Raw genomic sequence first — 19,705 nt, forward strand, 5'->3', positions numbered from 1 at the left:
AAATTACATCAACTAATATCATTATAATTGAATAAATGACAAAGAATAGCAAAGGTGGGGAGAAAAACCTGCCACAATCCACTCTAAGGCTAAAAGAGTGGATCCCCCACCCGAGGACTCTGGCGACGTGAATATAATTATATATGACTTTGAAAAAAAAAAATACATTCACATACATGTACACCAAACACATATCACTTTATTATGTAGAACGTTTCCACATTTAGCAGAAATATTAAAAGTTCCTATTTTCATATACCAAGATATTACTTTAAAATAATCTCTTACTGGTAAAAATGATAAAAGGTGTAAATCTTATTCCGACCAGGATCACAGCAATTAAATTACAATAGAATCGCAGTTACAATGTAAGTATGATTCAGAATTCATATTTCTTCTTACATCCAGACATTTAAATATAGAATCCTTTATATATTTTAGTACAGACAATTAGTACTTTGATTAACCGAAACAATATCTTTAATTTAAAAAATTCAAACAAAACTAAAGTATATTTTTACAAAGCCCTGGATCCTTCCTAAATACGAAGTTTTATATCTGACTATTTCTGTAAGGGATCATGAGCAAAGGATTCCCAAACTACACTTGACATTTTTCAATCGAAAATGTATAAATATAAAAAAGAATATGTGGTATGATTGCCAATAAGACAGTTCACCACAAGAGACCAAAATGACACGGAAATTAACGACTATAGGTCATCGCACTGCCTTTAACAATGAGCAAAGCCTATATTGCATAGTCAGCTATTAAAGACCCCAAAATGACCATGTAAAACAATTCAAACAAGAAAACTAACGGCCGTATTTATATATAAAAAAAAAAAATTAAAAAAATTAAAAATTAAAAAATTAGCAAAAAACTTAAATGTAACACATAAGCAAACGACAACCACTGAACTACAGGCTCCTAACTTGGGAAAGGCACATACATACATAATATGGCGGGGTGAATTCCATAGGATAAACATTTTTAAATTGAAATTAGTAAATAAGTATTTAGTGTAAACCTTTTTTAACTCTCAGTTATTTTTGTTGTGATCCGAATTGATATGAGACTATAGAAATAATTTTCGTAACTCATGATACGGTAAAAGGAAAAGTTTTAGTCACAATTTTTTAAATATACAGCTTTTTAGAAATTTAATGACTGGTGAACATCACCATTCAATATTAATAGTAATAATTTATATCGATAACACCACTATAAAAAAAGGAGGAATACACCAAACTTACTTCAACCTAACATAAAATAAATTCATTCCTTCCTGGCATGATACAGAATTTATTTTAACAAACTGTTATTGCAATGCAATACATTTAAAAGGTTTATATTGTATAGTATTAAATAAAGTTGTAAAATGAATAATATATTATTCCAGCTTTAAGTGATGTTTCATTTAATTTTTTGTACCTTAATTGCGATAAAAGTGAAAAGATGTAAGTTTTAACCGAATAAATATTTATAGCTTTTGACACATACTATAAACATTTAACCAAAAGAAGAAAAAAAAAACCAATTTAGTTAATAACCAGTTTAGTTAAATATAAAAACTTTGGTTTGTGATGGATTTATCTCTAAAGACAAAAGCATATAGACAACATTGGAATAAACCATTAAGTCGTTTTATATATATAATTTGAATAATTAGTATGAATAAGCACGGCAACATTAAAAGCCATAACATGATTTACGAATTATTCATGTATACATACAGGAAGTTAAACCGAGCCTACCTAAGATCCCATTGACATTCGAACAATGTGTAAAGACAGCATGAGGAGGGCGGCAATAAAGACATACATTGTATGAAATGAAGATCACAAACGTTTTAGCAGGCTATACTGACCCAAACAAGATACATTGAAATTATGTGAAATAAAGATAAAAACCGTTTTGGCAGGCAATGCTGACCCAAAACAAGACAGTTGTAACTATATGAAATAAAAATCATAAAACGTTTTGGCAGGCAATGCTGACCCAAAACAAGACAGTTGTAATTATATGAAATAAAATCATAAAACGTTTTGGCAGGCAATGCTGGCCCAAAACAAGACAGTTGTAATTATATGAAATAAAATCATAAAACGTTTTGGCAGGCAATGCTGGCCCAAAACAAGACAGTTGTAATTATAAGAAATAAAAATCATAAAACGTTTTGGCAGGCAATGCTGACCCAAAACAAGACAGTTGTAATTATAAGAAATAAAAATCATAAAATGTTTTGGCAGGCAATGCTGACCCAAAACAAGACAGTTGTAATTATATGAAATAAAGATAATAAACGTTTTGGCAGGCAATGCTGACCCAAAACAAGACAGTTGTAATTTATGAAATAAAGATAATAAACGTTTTGGCAGGCAAAGCTGACCCAAAACAAGACAGTTGTGATGGTATGAAATAAAGATCATAATGTTTTGTCAGGTAATACTGACCTGCAACAGCTGAAGTATAAAGTTCTGATACTAAATTTATTCTTTTTAGCTGTTAAATTCTATAAACGTATTTGACTTCAATCCTTGAATCACGGATACTATCAGGACCATTCCATCCATGAACTGCGGTAGAAGTCTTTGTTTGTTTTATTTTCCTTCCTCTAAAACTAAGTGCTGTATTTAAGTAACGAGAGTCCTGGACAATTAACGACATAGTCAACTTTAAAGAGATGGTGGAATAACATTAGGTGCTTTGAGCTTTCATCGTAACTAGGGTCCAGTTGTGTATCAAAATGCTGATCGAAGTCGTATTTTGTAAATTTGTATTTATAAAACAGTCAATTAGGCTTTGGTTAGTCAATGTTGATACGACTCGCACTTCTGGATCAAAATTCTAATCTCGAAATTAGGTATGTGTCCTTAATGTCAGTGAAACAGCAACCCATCAATATTCGTATGTTCGTATTATCGGCCTTATGGCATACCGCTGGCAAAAGAAAGTATATGGAAGTTGTTGATATCACGCTTTATTGCACACGTCCTTAAATGGGGAAAGTTCTTTCGTAGATGAATGCCATTCTTAGCGCTCTTCGTCCATAGTCAAGGCATGAAAATAAACAAACAAAAAAAGAATATAAAATAATGGATAAAATTAAATTCTCATTAAAAACAAATTTGGTCTTACTCAAGGACCACAAACATAATGCATGTTAAGGAATAATATGCGATAATTAAATTAACAAAGTTTCTCTTCTTTAATAATCAACCATTAAACAGAAAAGATGTTTTTATCATGTATTAAATGAAGAGTATGCACTTTAAAATATCATCAGTATATATCTATATATGGCTTGTCCAATGTTATTTTTATTAACAAATCTAGTATATAGAAAAAAAGCAAACGACTTTAGAGTGCATAAGTATCGGCATAAAAATTATCAATTACGTTCATCGCAACCCAAACTATATCATTTACATGAATTATACTAGTAAAGATAAATAAAATAATATAATAAAAAACATGTATTACAAACTGACAAACATGTAAATCTGACTACATGTATCAAAATACTGGCAATTTTGTATGTAGTTAAGGAATTGATTAAAAAATTAATTTATTCCAAACCAATCACCATGACGAAAAAATAATTAAATGTAGTTTAGCATGAGTTTCATGGCGAAGCATAAAACAATACAGAGATCATAGACCAAGCTACTACGACCTCTGCAAAAATAAAACATGCGTTTCATGACGAAGCATAAAACAAAACCCACTACATATTAACTTTACAAAAGCAAATACACAGAGGTCATAGACCAAGCTACTACGACCTCTGAAAAAGTAGTATGAGTTTCATGACGAAGCATAAAACAATACAGAGATCATAGACCAAGCTACTACGACCTCTGCAAAACCGAAGCAGCATGAGTTTCATGACGAAGCATAAAACAATACCCACTACATACTACAATATTTGCAAAAGTAAATACACAGAGTTCATAGACCAAGCTACTACAACCTCTGAGAAAAATAATACACAGAGGACATAAGTACAAGCAACCACGCCCTCTGCGAAAATTTAAATATCGTCCACATTACCCAAAACAGGCAAAGACAGGTAAATTGGTTCGTAATAAATAAGCATTGGGTTGCGATAAACATATAGGTAAGAGACATATCCTTTTTATACCGATCACATAAAGCAAACAAGGTACACTTGCATAAATTTAAATATTAACAATTATAGCGATTAGGCTAACTTGCAAAATTATAATAAGCTCAAACCAAACTGCCGTGACGAGATTTACGAAAGTAGCACGAGTTTCGTGACATAGCATAAAACAATGAACTCTGCATAAAACATAATGAAAAAGCACATACACAGAGGTCATAAGGTCAAGCAGTCAAGCTCACTGCACCAATTGAAATAACTCCAACCTTACCCAAACAAGTAAGTCAAATGGGTTTGTAACACAATAGCTTAGCATTAATACTTAAACTGACTTGCTCTTTCATATAAGAGTAATTAAAATGTATGGAACCGTTAATAACATCATATAAATTATAAGTGTATAACTTTGCATTCTATCATGTATGGTATTATTATCGTTATGCAATAATCCAATTTTTAATTGTAGTAAAATTTAAACGAATCATGTATCTTACAAATACATAAGGCGGATATACGTTCTGTAAACATTATGATGCTGTAAAGGATGCAGTAACTTGTAAAATTACAATCAGGTTAATCATCAGATAAATGATAAATAATTACATTTTGATCGCAAACGCATAGTGTCGCCACCCACATGAAAATCAAATTGACCCAATATCTCTTTGACAAAGAAATGAATTTGACCAACTGCTCATGTTTGGCATAAATCTAAATAGTGAGTTTTATCCGAATGAAAGGATGGTTAAAAAAATAACTGTACGTTTGTTCAAAATGTAAGCATAGAATAGCTTAAAAATAAAAGTATAGTTCGATTTTACCTGAAATAGCTAAAATGAAATCACTCCAGTCCAAAATTATCCATAAAATAAAATTTTGAACAAATTGTTTGATAAGAATCACAAGTTAACACATCAAATGCTGATGATAAAAGGAAGTGATCACAATGCACTTACACGTGAACTCGTGCTGACCCGCAAGGCCATTGACCAATAAGAAAGATGATATCCAATCATGCATTGGTCATAAAAGAAATTTCTCTGCACGTGAAAACAAGTTATCTAATTTCAACAATTTATCATTTAATTAAGTAGGACACTCTGACCCTTTGACCAGACTAGAGACATTATACATTTACAGTAATAAAAGCTCACTCTTTTATTTAAGTCGGTTAGTAATAACCAATTAAACAGAATTATCTTCTCTGCTGTCTTAAATTATTTTATTCCGCTTAATTTTCAATTAGCAAATAAAACAGGTTATCTGTTAATTGTTCGCTTGTCAAATTTCTAGTTTTTAAAAATACAAATTATGCAATCTCTTATAGAATTTTGGAAATACACGAAATAATTTGCCGTTCAACAATAATCAATCATTCCTTTATCCCCCGATTTGACGTCAATATAAAGTAAATAACGAAAATACCGAACTCTGATGAAATTTTAAACGGAAAGAAAGCAAGTGCCAAAATCAAAAGTTTAAATATATCAAACGAATAGATAACAATTGTCATCTTCGTGACTTGGTAGAGGCATTTTCTTATTTAGAAAATGCAGTATCAAGCCAGGAATTATAACTGAAAATTGTGTGCGAACAAAAAAAATAAAAAAAACCCAGACATTTTAAGTACAGTGTTAAAAAAAATAGGGAAGCATCAGTAATCACTGTTTTATAATCTTAATCATTATAGAAAATAGACAATATGCTAACAAAGATACACAAATAGTCATATAGTCAAAGCACATTAGTAAAAACGATAGACAAGAATACAAAATTACCATAGCGTAATTACACAATGACGAAATGTACAAGTACCGAGCCCCGTCATGTGAATATCTATCGGTAACACATTGAGTTGCAAGAAGTATACAAAGGGATAGTACAGATTGAACTGACCTTATATATCATTATTACAATTATGTATGCCTGACGCTCGTTCCGTCTTTAAAAGACTTATTAGTGACACTCGAATAAAAAAAAAGTTTTAAAGGTGAAATAATGTTTAAGAGCATTGAAGACCCCTTATAATAAGAGGTTTTGACAGATATTAAAAACATTTACGAGACTAACAAGCAGTCTGTACAACTGCTTAGGGAAACAAACCTCTCGATTTAAGATTTTGACTGTCCCTCTGGTATCTTTCGTCCCTCTTTTTGATTTCAAAGCAGTACTTAAGAAGAAAGAAAAAATCCGCAAGCACACAGTCTTTTTCTTTTACGTAGTAAATTGAGCATAACAGACAAGGGTTAAATATTTCGCAGTGGTGTCTTTCCATGGCTTTAATTGGACTTGTTTGTTTGCTTTTTGGCCATGAATGTTTGTCCCTAATATTTTATTTTTTTAACTGTGCATTTGCATTCAGATATCGCAGATCAAATTTATTCGTTCATAGTGTATTAATTTACTTTTTTGAATTAAGTTAAGCCTGCTAATTGATATTTTATCGTGTGTTTTTCTATGTTGTGGTGTTATGCTATTGTTTCAGAAAAAGGGAGAAGGTTTGGTACCATTAAAACGTTTAATCCCGCTGCAAATGTGTGCACCTGTCCTAAGTCAGGAATCTGATGTACAGTAGTTGTCGTTTGTTTATGTAATTTATACAGGTTTCTCGTTTCTCGTTTTTTATAAAGATTAGACCGTTGGTATTCCAGTTTGAATGGTTTTACACTAGTAATTTCGGGGCCCTTTATAGCTTGTTGTGCGGTGTGAGTCAAGGCTCTGTGTTGAAGGCCGTTGATCTGTAATGGTTTACTTTATAAATTGTAAAAAGGATGGAGAGTTGTCTCATTGGCACGCACACCACATCTTCCTATATCTATGGAATATAAAAATTGTTATCGATTCCTTTGATGTGTTCGAGCTTTTGATTTTGCCATGTGAGTAGGGACTTTATTTTGACCTTGGAGTTCGATATTTTCAATACTTTTCAAAAAAGCTGTTTTCACGGTTATATTTTGCATTTTAGTTAACAAAATTGAGGTGACAAATGAATTGTTTATGGAACTATTCTGACATCATTAGTAGGAATCATCGTCCTTCGTCATCACAAACCAGTTGATAGTTACCATGAACAATTGCTTCAAATTATTATATGTTCGTGTGCTTGTCATTCTTTTTTTTAAAATCAAACCCGAAAACGAACATAGTTTTCTAGGAGATTTCGTCTGCAAATGCCAGCCTTTCCGGGGAAATATGTTAAAAACAATTTAAAGAGTTTATATTGTCCTTCATCGATGGCATGGCAGATGTAAAATCCAGTCACTTTAAGGAGTTTTTAAACAAAAAATGATGGAGCGTTAACTATATTACATATGCGAGAAATAAGTGTATATTATGGTAATTTAGGTTCGCAAAAACACAAGGGGTTATATCAATAGAGCAGTTATTATTTATCCTTCCTGAGCACTTCAGATCACTAAAGTATTTTTGTGGGGTTCGGATCATCGCGTTTATTGTTGTCTTTTGTCTTTTGTATTTTTGTTTTCTTATGTTTATGTTTTCTTTTTAGATAGGCGGAATTTTTATTGTCACTTGTTTACCTTCGCTTCCTTTCTATAATATTTAATCAGATGATGAACGTTAAAATGTCTAAATACTTAAAAATATTGTTTATTGTGAGGATACTAAGTTGTTATATTCCTAAGTAATAACATAAATATTTGATGTGTGCACCATTTCAATAATATACACACTTTTACAAAACGGACATAACCACACGTTTTAGATAAAAGGTTTAAAACAAAGCAAACAGCAATTGAAAACAAAAATGCAATTAAATACTCTGATATTGAATGAATGTTATGAAATCAAATCTCTATTAACACCACACGTATACTTTTACGTCGGCGGATAACGTCCATTTAGATTCATAACGATGCTGTCATTTGAATACTGATTGACATATTAAAATGTACTAAATTGCTGGTCTATTCATGCCGTTAAAACACTCCTATTGTAAAGAAAGGAAAGCACGCTTTTCGTGTTTCCTTCACATATTAAGTGGTATAAAAACATTGGTATTTGCAAAAATAGTACAGAAAGCCAATGAACTCATATGATTAAAGCATTATATAATGTTATTGTTATAGCGAATAATAAGTTTGATTTGAAAATAATGGAAATGTACCTTTACCTTTCATGATTATATATAGAAACCTAGAATTGTAAGTATTTCTTTTTCTGAAGACACACATTTTGAACTTGGTTTCAACATTGGTTAATTGTAGTCGCCATTATTCGCTTTATGAGATATGATTACATTTTACATACAGCATTTTGATATTTAGTTTTTATAGAAATCACCTTTTCTTAATTTGACAATCATTAAATTCTTAGCATTGTTTAAAAGTATAATAAGGAATATAGGAACAAATTTTCATAGGGTGTAATTTGTTTTTCTTACCTACAGATAGTTTGGGTTCTTGAAATTATATTTTAGACCTTCAGGCTAAATATATTTTAAGTGAGACTTGGAATATTGGCAATATTTCACCACAATACAAGGGTATTAAACGTGATTCATAAAAAATGACCTTCGTAATTGATAATATAAATTATGTAAAAAAACTACTCAAAATTAAAATAATTATATTATATATGTTCCTGGAATAGCCAAAATTGGTTGTACTCTTGGGTTTTCCGCTCTAAATATTATGCTTGATTTCCCCATTCTTCGGCATTGTTTTTTTTTTGTTTTAAAGTTTTTTGTTTATTTTAATGATCTCTTAGTTAAATCATATAGCTCCTCACGTTATAACGTTTAGATACATTCCTTTCAAATGTCCAATATCCAGGAATATGGCAGTCATCGAATAGTTCGTTTCTATGTATGCTGGCATTTGTTGTTCTCATTTCATTGTTCCTGTTGTTCCTTCTTTTACTTGATGTGTTACCCTCGGTTAAGTTTTCAACACGGATGTGTTTTCCCTTTTAATATATTTATGACTGCTGGTGTTTTATCTAAGTGTTTATGATAAATTTAAAAATAGATTAAAAACTGTTGTCCCTGTCTACAAAACAGTACAAGCGTGCTTTACTGTACCGGATATGCTAATAATGTTGATTTTTCAAGTGTATGACACACAAATGGGAAACAATAGTATTACAAAAGTGAGGTTATTCGTAATATTTTACAATAAATACAAAAACACGCCACCTTCTTTAGGATTATATTGAAATGGAAAACAGTTTATCAAAATAGATTAAGCGAAGGCTCTCCCATGCCCCCACCCCCTAAAAAAATAATATTTAAATTAAATTAAAAAAAATAAAAATAAAAATAAATTACAAGATATATAGGTACATGTATAATAAATATCTCAAAATCTTTCCTTGAACCTATCGCACATATAAAAAAAATACATTTATATGGGGTGGTTTAATTGATTGAACAGGCATTTGAAAGACCAGCTTTCATTGTTCAATTATTTATAAAGCAAACCATTTGTCTCTTAGATCTGACAATCTTAAAGATTAAAGGTTTTAGCTTTTATGCAATGTTGATGTTCAATTAATGCGTTTGGTTCACATAATTGTATATAAACCACCTCACTAATTCAAAGTTTTACGCAGTTCAAAAATGTGTTTTTTTTTCATATAAGAATTTGATTTGGGCTTTGCACATGTTCGTGTCTTCTTGTTCTGTTTATATGGTTGCTATTTGACCATATTCTATGAAGTGCAGTAACTTATTTTACTATAAAACTTTTTATTCTTATTCTAACATTGGAAGTATTTTAACTTCAATTTCAGGATCTATGAGCTATCTTTTACATGCTATGTTATGTTTATTAATTGTGTTGTACTAGTAAACACTTAGTTTGAAGTTGTGCTTTTGAAATAACTTGTTTGTATTATATATTGTTTTATGTAACAAGAAAACAAGAACATATAGCTTGAAGTCCTATTTAAAACTACACAGCCACTTTTGCATAGGTACTATTTCTGTACTAAAAATATGTAGTACTGGAAATTTACTTTGAATATTTTGTACTATTTCTTACTTTAAAATTATTGTAATATTTAGGTACTTGTATTTTACAGTATTTGATTTGTACTAAATATTTTGGTACAGAAATAATTCAATTTTCCATGTTTGAAAATCATAATTTTAAGAGATTTGAAAAAGAAAAAAGTTCAAAATATTGAAAATGTAATCGTAGTAACCAAAAATCTGTAGTACCTAAATTTTAAGTACAAATTAAGTTCTGTAAAATACAGGTACCTAAATATTACAATAATTTTAAGTAAAAAAATTAAAGATTTCTTCATATGAGTCACACAAAATAAAATTTATTCGCAATAAAAATTTCAAAGGAATTTGTCTGTTTGATAATTTGTATTGAAGCGAAGTTTAGAGTCAACCACGTTTATCAAAAGCACATATTTTTCTTGAATAGAGAACTACAATTGTAGTTGAGATAGAAGAACGATAAAAAAAACTATACTGATTTTTCAGTTAACAATGTCTATTAAATTAAAAAAAGAGAGTAATAAAAGATATCATATTGTGCAATCATCCACATTCATCAAAGCGCACCCTTTAGCTTCTCCATGAGAGTAGTATAATTTTTGCCTTGGAATGTAGTAAACTGTCTCCCTCGTATATCAACCAATCAAAATCTGTCAAGTTAACATGAAGTATACTAACACATATTTTACATAGAAGGAATCATCCGATAAGTAAAGCAACATAGTTGCTGACTGAAAGTAGATTAAAACAATACCTTCAAGTTTTTGTTTTGTTAAATAGATACGCCCTAAAATGTAGCCTCATTACTCTCAATAGAAGTGTTGATTCTCTAAAGAGCAAGAAGGCAGAAAAATCTACAGTTTCATTCTCAAGGTCTTCCGTGCAGCATTAACGTCATAACCGGTATATTTAATTGCTTTTATAACTCCTTATACATATTTGTAATATTTGAAATATAATATTTTGAAATGCCATTAACAATAATTATATTTCAAATCATTTGCAGCGTTTAACATTAAACATAAACATCAAGTATTTTTTTGTTTTAATTTTTTTCACTTTTAAAGATTGACAATGTAAACTTGATGTTTATTTTTTGAGTTAAACATTTATTTGTTCCTTTGGGCTTCAGAACATATCAAAATGGCATTATAATGGAATTACATTGAGTTTTAAGTCAAGAACATTAATATTATCGAAATTCTTCAGATTTTGAATTTCAGATAATTGCTTATCGCGCTTCATTTCACTAATTATTTAAGACTTATTTAAAAAAAATGACATTAAGACTACTATTTTTGACTCGACTACACGTTTAATTAACGTTAATGACAAAACAAATGTTATTTCGAAAAATGGAATTGGCTTAGTATGTCTCACATGTACCCAAGTGAATGACTTGGTTTATTAATGTGGTCATCTCGGACATTAAAACCATGGTTTCAATTGGACGTGCGGTTGGCTTAGATGTATGCAAATACTTAGTCCTTTCCGGTCGGAATAGGGACATTTAAACCAAAGGAAAAGTAAAATACAACGCTCTGTTCGCATTTAAGACAACTGGCAGGTTTGCAAGAATTTAAGGTCAAATGGCTGGCCTATCCAATTTATCCACATTTTCCAGTGGCTACCACCCTTCTTCCAAGGTGACCTACCTTCCAGAACATGTTTATTGCATTTAATTTTTACTAGAACACACCTGCGAAATCGCGGCCATTCAGAGCGCAGTTTAAAGTCTGTAAAGTGTAAGTTGTTGGAAGAATTTTGTAAAATATTGCATGACTGGAGAATTTCAGCAAAAGTATCATTTATATCATTATTTACCAAAGTCATAACAACTATAGGCATACAACATATAAACTACACAAGTATACAAAGATAGCAAAAGGTAATGTGTTATCATAAGTCATAGGTTATTGGGGACAGGAAAATGCTTTTTTTATCCCTCCTCCTATATTTCCAATATTCCCATTTTTTGGTTTTCTATCAATTTCAATATGAACATACAATTAGTATGAACATTCAAATAAGGAGCCTGTAATTCAGTGGTTGTTGTTTGTTTAAGTGTTACTTTTTTGTTTTTCGTTCATTTTTTGTACATAAATAAGGCCGCTAGTTTTCCGGTTTGAATTGTTTTTCATTGTCAGTTCGGGGCCTTTTAAAGCTCAGTATGCGGTATGGGCTTTGCTCGTTGTTGAAAGTCGTATGGTAAATATAATTGTTTATATCTGTGTCATATTGGTCTCTTGTATCAACATGGCAATCATACCATATCTTTTGTAATCAATGAATTTTGTAAAAGATTTAATTACTGAAGAATTTGAGAAAAGGTATCAAAAGTTCACATGAATATTTTTAGCGCTTATCTGTATATTATGAACATTCATTCCTGTATAAATATAGTGTATTTACTTTCAATTCTAAGTTTACTAATCGATCCATAGTGGTCATTGATATTGTGGTAGAGTGTTTAAAGAATCCTATTACAATATAGTATACAGACCCTCTATATTTAATAAACTCTGTGACTGCCGTGGATAGTAAACTTGAAAAAGATAGCAGATAGAATTCTGAAAATACACTTTATTCTTTATATATGTATGTTCAAACTATACAGAAAAACGCAAACCGGAAGTCTAATCTGACTTAAAATTTCGTCCAATGACGGGATAATATCCGGATGCCTTTTTTCTCGTTTTTCTTAAAAAAAAACCTCAATCTGAATAATCATATGAATGGATGACAAATGGCATTATGCACTGTACCTATAGCACACAGAGGCGTGTTGATCAATTCATTGTGGAAAGAAGAGAAGCGACACTCAAAATGAGGTCTTCTCGTTTAATAGTAAAGAAGAGAAACATTCAAATTACAAGTCAAAAATAAACTGACAACACCATTTTTTATTTTTTTTTCAATTTTTTTATCATTTTAAACATAACAACCCTAAATTACACAGGAAAGCAACAAAAGGGGCCCAATTTTTACAGTCTCATTTGTCGGGGGAAAAGCAAATGAGAAAGAAACTTCCATTATAATCAATTAACATCTACTTTTATAAATATCATCTATCTGTCTACTAATGAACATATAATTATTATCTATCTAAATATATGTTCCTCACACCATATATAATCATTTGAATAAATTATTCATTCTATCTGTATTTTTTTCTCACAGAAGCTTCCTGTATTTATTAAGACGTTTCAATTTGATAACACCTCAACTCGTTCTTTTGTTAGGTTAGTTTTTATTACATTAAAAATATAATGTCGAGTGATTTTTTACCACGTGCTACACGTAAACAATTATATGAGGGGGACATGTGTAGCTCACACATAAAACTTGAATTTAAGACAACACCATTGATAATACGAAGAATAAGACCATCAGAAAAAATAGAGTACAAAAAAAAAACATAACATAGAAAACTAAAAACTGATCACCACGAATCCCATTAAAACGTGTGGGTCTTTTAGTCTTGATTACATGAAGTTTTCTATCCATTTGAAAACAAGACAATCTTGAAAACTCTTCCTTAATGTTTTGATAACTTAGAGTTATACTGTCATTTCAACTCTAATTTAAGACCAACTAGTGTCCATTGAACAACCATCGTCTCTCCAAGAGAATTAATGTTGCTTCCTTAGTATTATTTATAAGTTAAGAACAATTACAAAATATGTTAGTCACTTTCGTAACCACAACTGCTCCAGCGGGATTCTTCCTATATAACTCCAGTTTGTTTGGATCAAAATAAAGGGAATTTCCTTAATCCAAATCAATTATGTCTATGTCATGATAACATACTTACATCGTCAATGCCATGTTCATGACCATTCCGAACTTAAATATATGTTTTCACCGTAAATATGTTATATATGATAAATATGTATAAAAAGAGGATTAAATCGAAGAACACTTAAATGAATGTTCTGTAAAAAAACATATACATGTATATTGTTACAAATGATCTTAAAGTGGCAATCAACTGAATTATACCCTGACAATAAAATACAAGATTGATAGTCGCAAGATCAAAACACAAATTTAACAGTTTCTAATCTAAATAAAAAACAAAAACGAGGTTCTCCGTCTTGCAGGAATAACCTTTCGTTAAGTACACTTGCGACCAAAGATCTGAGCATTTCGGAACGACATTCATTTGTAAATCTGATGTAGATTTTTGGTTTATAGACAAAGACGTTCATAGAATAGAAAAAAGGCAAAACAAAAACCCAACAACACCGATTCAATCAATCTAATTAACAAAATAAAGATGTAAATGTCTTTTGGTTTTAAACTTTGTCTACTCCTTGGTTTTGATTGTTATTGTTTATGTCCACGCTATTCTTACAAAGATCTGACCACACACCAGTCTATTTTCGTTTTTAAAGACCATCTGGGATCCTTTTGTTTTGTTCCAGTGATACACACTTTGATACGTTTTTAATGCAGACATTTCATTGGCTGATGCAGTAATCTCTCTAAAAAAAAAAGAAAGAATGATCCGCAACTTTTTGGAATTTCGGTTCCTTAATGCTCTTCATTTTCGTGCTTTTTGGCTTTATAACTCTTTCAATCTGAGCGTCACTGATGAATTATGTAGACGAAACGCGTCTGGCATATTAAATTATAATCCTGGTACCTTTGATAACTATTTACACCACTGGGTCGATGCCACTGTTGGTGGACGTTTCGTCCCCGAGAGTATCACCAGCCCAGTAGTCAGCACTTCGGTGTTGACAGGCATATCAATTATATGGTCATTTTAACAAATTTCCTAGTGACAAAACTTTATTTTTTTTCGAAAAACTATGGATTTTCTTATCCAAGGCATAGATCACCTTAGCCATATTGGGCACAACGTTATGGGATTTCGGGTCTTCATTGCTCTTCAACTTTGTACTTGTTTGGCTTTATCACTATTTGATATGAGCGTCACTGATGAGTCTGATGTAAACGAAAGGGGCTTCTGGCGTATTTAATTATTATCCTTGTACTATTTACAATCAGTTTGCGATCCGCCAAAAATATATTTTATTTAAAGGTTGAATGTCGAGCTGACTTGTAGAAAATAAACACTGGCTTTATTAAATCAAATTTTAACATACAAAATTTTCTGCCTTGGATAAAAGTTTAGAATGAAATGAATCAGTATAACGTATTTACAGAGACAAAATAAGAGACGTGTATGTAAAACAAGGAACCTTTGTAATAAATTATAAAACAGAAGTAGCCAGACGATACCACTAGGCAATAATTTAGCTATAAAACCAGGTTCAATCCATTATTTTCTACATAAGAAAATGCCTGTACCAAGTCAGAGATATGACAGTTGTTATCCATTCATTTGATGTGTTTGAACTATTGATTTTGCCATTTGATTTAGGACATTCCTTTTCGAATTTTCCTCGGAGTTCAGTATTTTTGTGTTTTTAACTTTTTATATAAGTCAATGAAAAAATTTACCAAGAACGCTTTAAAGGCGAAAGTAAAAACAAACCAAAACAGTCATCAAGCAGTACATACAAAGCTAAAGATTTAATGATTCCTAAAGATGATATTGATCCTCTAGTTATGAAGTATATCTTGACTGCTTTTCTGGTAAAACCAACCGTGATACTCCTATTAAAATACATTTGTAGTTACGCATCATAAAAAAATAAAAGCCACAATTGAGTCTATGGATTGCAGAATAGGCAACGAACACATAATGAATAGAAATTAATGAGTATTCATTATTAAGAATAGAGAATAATGTGCTGTCCACAACCTCATACATATTGTGATAAAAATAAGGAAACAATACTTAAAATATTTTAGAGGAATGTAACAAACATAATCTGTTTTGCACTTTACATTTTGGGGAGCAGTCATCGACGAAATTATAGACACGTGACCACACTTTACAGATTGGCTTTGCACATAGCAAATTGGTTCAAGACAAATATTAAATAAATCGTATTATTATAGAAATCTGGGTAACAATCTTCAGGCAAAAATCATTAAAAACACATATCGTGATCCGATAATGGAACAACTTTGCGTTGAATTATAAATCTGTTCATGCTGAGATTTATTGCAATATGATGAACTTATGAAAAAGGGCCCAAAGGGTAAAATATTCTTTATGCATGCAAACAGACGCTTTGCCAGAGATTAACATAACAAATATGGCAAATGTTCATTAGACGGTCTTACAATAGTAATATCATGTAATTTTGTTAATATTTTCAGTCAGTATGTCATTGCACATAATCACTCAAGAAGAATATAAAGAAAGAGAAGCTTGCCAAGGTAAAAATATAAATAGAATAATCTGTTCTTATATTTGAGTTTGTTATGCAATTGTCATCTCATTTTTATGTAATATATATACATAAAGTTTGCTTTGCTTATATAATAGGTTTATTTCTAGTTTTATATAATACAATATTAACAAACCACAAGTGTGACTATGGTTCCCTAAGCTTCTGTTCGATAGTGAGACTGCATCAAGGGAGCATCTGTTTAAATGTGCTTGATTTTAAAAAAGAAAATGTGATATGATTGGCAATGAGACACCTCCACAAGCGACCAAATGACACAGAAGTAAATAACTCATAGGTCACCTTACGGCTTTCAATAATGAGCAAAGCCAATACCACATTGTCAGCTATAAACGTCTCAGTCACAATTTGTAAAAATAAACCGTTATAGATCAAAGTAAGCTTTAGAAAACCGAGCCATGAACAATGAACAGCAAGCTATAAAGGGCCCGAAAATAACTGGTGTGAAACCTGACCAACATGAAAACCAGCTGTCGAATATATACTGACCGACTTTAAAAACGCAACACTCATTTTGTAGATTTTGTTATACCAAATGCTGTTTGATCCTCAAACAACTACTATTCCTGCTTATTTCTCTTTCGAAAAATCAACATCTGACTTATTTGTGATTATTAAAAATACCGGATTATTGAAATCGCACGAATTTCAGTAAGCGTAACTTCGGCCCAATAAAAGATTCTTTCATTGTTTTTCCTTTGTGAAACTGTTCTTTCAAAACTTGGCCACACTTAAATCTGTTTAAAAATGTTGCATCTTCATATTGCCAAGACTGAGGAGTAAAAAACTGAATAAACCCATTCGAATACTGCAAACAGGGAAACGTGAACGTGCTGCAACCAGACAATTTGACGTCAGAAACTCGTCTTACTGTCCTTTCAACAATGATACCGGTAGACGGGATTTGTTCAAGACCATCAATGACCAGACCAACATGTAGTGACAATGCAACGTCAATAGAAATTGATTACGCAATGTCATTTGCGAGACAGGTCTACGGCCACAACGTCAACTACTATTCTAATTGCTAAATGCAATTTTGAACAGATGTATGCTATAAATGTTTCCCATTAACTGAAATGCAAAAGAATCGACTGCAGAAAAACATCTAAAGATTTAAAATTGAACAGCATAATTGACGTAACCCATTGTAATGGGTGGAACAACGTCAAAACCAGAAGTAGCAAAACAGAACTGGTTGACCTTTCTGACATCATTTGACGTTTTTAACAGGCAGTCATTGATTTTGAAGTTTATACGTTCATTGGTAAGGGGAAATCCACAGTTTAAGTGTATACCACAATATTTGAACATTGAAAATGACGTAATGCATTCAACTTTCAAACTGGTATTTTTATTTTAAACATGGAAAGTAATAAAAAAAAATTTCTGTTCATTAGTTTGTTTATAAAATCAGAAACGAGGAACACTTATGACCCATATTAACAAAAGACAACTACTGATCATCAGGTTCCGTGTTTAGGACAGGTGCAAACAAATGCAGAGTGTTTATTGGATCCTCATTGCTCTTCACCTTTGTACTTGCTTGGCTTTATAAATATTTAGATATGAGCGTCAATGATGAGTATTATGTAGATAAAACGCGCGTCTGGCGTATTATATTATAATCCTGGTACCTTTGACAACTATTGTACTTGTTTGGCTTTATAAATATTTAGATATGAGCGTCACTGATGAGTATTATGTAGACAAAACTATACTAAATTATAATCCTGGTACCTTTGATATATATTTAACTCATTTATCAGACAATCATATTTTAATTATTGGTATCAGAAGACAATTTCAGCTTTCCAATTGTGAACTTTCCCTTTCTAAGTAGCAACATTCCAACAGCACCTGCATACGGGGTATACATCTCCCAATTGATACGATATTCCCGTGCTTGTATTTCCTATTATGATTTTCTTGATAGATTGTTACTGCTCACAAGGAAGCTATTAAAGCAAGGGTTCCAAATGGGAAATTATTGGTATACTTGTCCTCACCTCAAATAAATATGAATTATTTTTAATGATCTGAAAATAAGAAGATTGGTTAGAAAGCTAATTAGACAACTATTCAAGCAAAAATTCGTCACTGTACGGCATTAAACAATAAACAAAACCCACATAATACTCTGATAGTGATCGATTGTAAACTGGACTTCTTATTTGATGTTTGAAATAGAAAAAATAAATAAAAAAATACACATGTTATTTCATTTCAAATTTAGGACGCCAAGGATGGCTACACCTGCAGTCGTAGCCAAAACTGATGCTCCTGCGTCGCACTTACACCCACATTTACTGTTCTTACATCATAATGCCACTCCCTATATATGTTTGATTTTTTCAGAATACTACGTAATTAGACGCTATTGTACCTGTTGTACAATACTTAATATGTCTTTGTTTTTAAAGAGACACATGAAAGGAATTAAGTGGATTATAAACGGAAACTATATACTGAAAATGCGTTGGTTTATTTTATGCGATATATTTCAATAAATATGTTTTATAGAAAATACAATGAATCTACTTTATCTTTCAGAATGAAACCAGTTTGTTCGTTCATGTTAACTTTAGCTGTTGTCAGCTTTGTGATTTCACAAGGAGTTTTAACACAAGAATTATTTCAAAATATACTAGAGCTAGAAAGACGTTTAATATCAGAAGCATTATTTAGAAGTGACAAAACATATGCAAACCATGGAAGATTTCATACAAGTAAACGGATTTGTCGACTTCTTTGTGACCTCTGTACAGAACAAAGTCGAAGACTCGGAACTTTATGTGTCCATCAGTGCCACAGACCAAACAGAATTGATGACGCAATATCTATATGTAGAACACGTGTTTCCGTTTGACGATAAAGTATTTTCTTAATACAAAAAAGGGAAACGAATGTGTTTCCGTTAAATAGTTTCATGTCGTCTGCGTTTAAATGAGTTCAACGGATTGTAATTAGTTGTACAATATATATGGCTAAGTTTGACAATTTGCAGACATTGAGAATAAAATGTTGACAATCATGGACTTATTTTGTGTAATTGAAAGAAGAAAAGAACTAGCATTACTATTAATAGTTAACGGTATTGTAGCAATTATTGTAAATGTGTGTAACTATTAATCGATTGACAAATATGCTATTTAATTTAATAATATACATGCACATATCAATGAATTGATAAATTAAAAGTTTATGTATTTTAGTTTGTGAATTTATAACCAATGCACATATTGGGTTCCCATGCTTTTAGCAAAATATCCC

The 19,705-nt window shown here is 31.1% G+C and overlaps 1 long non-coding RNA gene across 1 annotated transcript in view; it reads left to right on the top strand.

The window, feature by feature from the left end:
* The window catches only part of LOC134692107 (uncharacterized), a 32,568-nt gene extending 13,307 nt beyond the window's left edge, over positions 1 to 19,261 (top strand). The window contains exons 2-3 of the long non-coding RNA XR_010102224.1: positions 16,341 to 16,400; positions 18,986 to 19,261. This is a non-coding gene — a long non-coding RNA (uncharacterized LOC134692107). The remainder of the gene's footprint in view (positions 1 to 16,340; positions 16,401 to 18,985) is intronic.
* The last annotated feature ends 444 nt before the right edge of the window (positions 19,262 to 19,705 follow it).

This window comes from Mytilus trossulus, chromosome 12 (genome assembly GCF_036588685.1).
Source record: "Mytilus trossulus isolate FHL-02 chromosome 12, PNRI_Mtr1.1.1.hap1, whole genome shotgun sequence".
NCBI lineage: Eukaryota > Metazoa > Mollusca > Bivalvia > Mytilida > Mytilidae > Mytilus > Mytilus trossulus.